We start from the raw sequence: 4196 nt of genomic DNA on the forward strand, positions 1-4196 counted from the left end.
GAACCCAAGGTATGTAGGCCCGTTCAAGATCATCGAACGCATCGGACCGGTAGCTTATCGACTCAAGTTACCACAACAACTCACCGGGGTACATAATTCATTTCACGTCTCAAACCTCAAGAAATGTCTTCAAAGGAAGATCTCACCATTCCTCTTGAAGAAATCCAAGTCGATGAGAAACTATAATTCATAGAAGAACCAGTCGAAATCATGGACCGTGAAGTTAAACGGCTCAAGCAGAGTAACAAACCAATCGTTAAGGTTCATTGGAATGCTCCAAGGGGTCCCGAGTTTACTTGGGAACGAGAGGATCAGATGAAACAAAAGTAACCACATTTGTTTCCGGACAACGCAAAATAGGTACAACTTTAAAATTTCGGGACGAAATTTATTTAACGGGTAGGTACTGTAACGACCCAGATTTTTCCGATCGTTTTATACTTATGAGATTAATATTTACATAAAATAAACCTTACCAACATGATAAGCAATCCAAACTGTTGAGACTTATGTTTTTGAAAAGAGTTTCACACAACGTTTGACCGTCCAATTTGACCGATGATATCACGAACTATATAACACACCATAATTATACGATTATGTATATGTACATATCTATACATATTTAACATGATTTAAGGATGGTTTAACATTTCATTGTGAACTAACAACAATGAGTTATAAGTATACTTTGAGACCACTAACTTAAGTTATCAAAACAATAACTATATGTAACATTCTTTGACATATATACTTACAATATATAATGTGTTGGTGATCTATGTCACCAATATGATTTTAAGTGTAATAGGATTAATTTGTAACCAAAATAATCTTGATAAATATCGAACAAGTTTGGGGAAGTTTGGAGTGCACACTTGTTTGAACTTATCTTGATTATGACGGGGGTTCGGGGGCAGCGTGTAGTGACCCGAACTTTTCCATGTTTACATATATTAATTGAGATTGATATTTACATGATTAAATGTTTCCAACATGTTAAGCAATCAAACTTGTTAAGACTTGATTAATTGAAATATGTTTCATATAGACAATTGACCACCCAAGTTGACCGGTGATTCACGAACGTTAAAACTTGTAAAAACTATATGATGACATATATATGGATATATATATAGTTAACATGATACTATGATAAGTAAACATATCATTAAGTATATTAATAATGAACTACATATGTAAAAACAAGACTACTAACTTAATGATTTTTAAACGAGACATATATGTAACGATTATCGTTGTAAAGACATTTAATGTATATATATCATATTAAGAGATATTCATACATGATAATATCATGATAATATAATAATTTAAAATCTCATTTGATATTATAAACATTGGGTTAACAACATTTAACAAGATCGTTAACCTAAAGGTTTCAAAACAACACTTACATGTAATGACTAACGATGACTTAACGACTCAGTTAAAATGTATATACATGTAGTGTTTTAATATGTATTCATACACTTTTGAAAGACTTCAAGACACTTATCAAAATACTTCTACTTAACAAAAATGCTTACAATTACATCCTCGTTCAGTTTCATCAACAATTCTACTCGTATGCACCCGTATTCGTACTCGTATAATACACAGCTTTTAGATGTATGTACTATTGGTATATACACTCCAATGATCAGCTCTTAGCAGCCCATGTGAGTCACCTAACACATGTGGGAACCATCATTTGGCAACTAGCATGAAATATCTCATAAAATTACAAAAATATGAGTAATCATTCATGATTTATTTACATGAAAACAAAATTACATATCCTTTATATCTAATCCATACACCAACGACCAAAAACACCTACAAACACTTTCATTCTTCAATTTTCTTCATCTAATTGATCTCTCTCAAGTTCTATCTTCAAGTTCTAAGTGTTCTTCATAAATTCCAAAAGTTCTAGTTTCATAAAATCAAGAATACTTTCAAGTTTGCTAGCTCACTTCCAATCTTGTAAGGTGATCATCCAACCTCAAGAAATCTTTGTTTCTTACAGTAGGTTATCATTCTAATACAAGGTAATAATCATATTCAAACTTTGGTTCAATTTCTATAACTATAACAATCTTATTTCAAGTGATGATCTTACTTGAACTTGTTTTCGTGTCATGATTTTGCTTCAAGAACTTCGAGCCATCCAAGGATCCATTGAAGCTAGATCCATTTTTCTCTTTTCCAGTAGGTTTATCCAAGGAACTTAAGGTAGTAATGATGTTCATAACATCATTCAATTCATACATATAAAGCTATCTTATTCGAAGGTTTAAACTTGTAATCACTAGAACATAGTTTAGTTAATCCTAAACTTGTTCGCAAACAAAAGTTAATCCTTCTAACTTGACTTTTAAAATCAACTAAACACATGTTCTATATCTATATGATATGCTAACTTAATGATTTAAAACCTGGAAACACGAAAAACACCGTAAAACCGGATTTACGCCGTCGTAGTAACACCGCGGGCTGTTTTGGGTTAGTTAATTAAAAACTATGATAAACTTTGATTTAAAAGTTGTTATTCTGAGAAAATGATTTTTATTATGAACATGAAACTATATCCAAAAATTATGGTTAAACTCAAAGTGGAAGTATGTTTTCTAAAATGGTCATCTAGACGTCGTTCTTTCGACTGAAATGACTACCTTTACAAAAACGACTTGTAACTTATTTTTCCGACTATAAACCTATACTTTTCTGTTTAGATTCATAAAATAGAGTTCAATATGAAACCATAGCAATTTGATTCACTTAAAACGGATTTAAAATGAAGAAGTTATGGGTAAAACAAGATTGGATAATTTTTCTCATTTTAGCTACGTGAAAATTGGTAACAAATCTATTCCAACCATAACTTAATCAACTTGTATTGTATATTATGTAATCTTGAGATACCATAGACACGTATACAATGTTTCGACCTATCATGTCGACACATCTATATATATTTCGGAACAACCATAGACACTCTATATGTGAATGTTGGAGTTAGCTATACAGGGTTGAGGTTGATTCCAAAATATATATAGTTTGAGTTGTGATCAATACTGAGATACGTATACACTGGGTCGTGGATTGATTCAAGATAATATTTATCGATTTATTTCTGTACATCTAACTGTGGACAACTAGTTGTAGGTTACTAACGAGGACAGCTGACTTAATAAACTTAAAACATCAAAATATATTAAAAGTGTTGTAAATATATTTTGAACATACTTTGATATATATGTATATATTGTTATAGGTTCGTGAATCAACCAGTGGCCAAGTCTTACTTCCCGACGAAGTAAAAATCTGTGAAAGTGAGTTATAGTCCCACTTTTAAAATCTAATATTTTTGGGATGAGAATACATGCAGGTTTTATAAACGATTTACAAAATAGACACAAGTACGTGAAACTACATTCTATGGTTGAATTATCGAAATCGAATATGCCCCTTTTTATTAAGTCTGGTAATCTATGAATTAGGGAACAGACACCCTAATTGACGCGAATCCTAAAGATAGATCTATTGGGCCTAACAAACCCCATCCAAAGTACTGGATGCTTTAGTACTTCGAAATTTATATCATATCCGAAGGGTGTCCCGGAATGATGGGGATATTCTTATATATGCATCTTGTTATTGTCGGTTACCAGGTGTTCACCATATGAATGATTTTTATCTCTATGTATGGGATGTGTATTGAAATATGAAATCTTGTGGTCTATTGTTACGATTTGATATATATAGGTTAAACCTATAACTCACCAACATTTTTGTTGACGTTTTAAGCATGTTTATTCTCAGGTGATTATTAAGAGCTTCCGCTGTCGCATACTTAAATAAGGACGAGATTTGGAGTCCATGCTTGTATGATATTGTGTAAAAACTGCATTCAAGAAACTTATTTTGTTGTAACATATTTGTATTGTAAACCATTATGTAATGGTCGTGTGTAAACAGGATATTTTAGATTATCATTATTTGATAATCTACGTAAAGCTTTTTAAACCTTTATTTATGAAATAAAGGTTATGGTTTGTTTTAAAAATGAATGCAGTCTTTGAAAAACGTCTCATATAGAGGTCAAAACCTCGCAACGAAATCAATTAATATGGAACGTTTTTAATCAATAAGAACGGGACATTTCAGTTGGTATCCGAGCGTTGGTCTTA

This window comes from Rutidosis leptorrhynchoides, chromosome 4 (assembly GCF_046630445.1).
Source record: "Rutidosis leptorrhynchoides isolate AG116_Rl617_1_P2 chromosome 4, CSIRO_AGI_Rlap_v1, whole genome shotgun sequence".
NCBI classification, from domain to species: domain Eukaryota; kingdom Viridiplantae; phylum Streptophyta; class Magnoliopsida; order Asterales; family Asteraceae; genus Rutidosis; species Rutidosis leptorrhynchoides.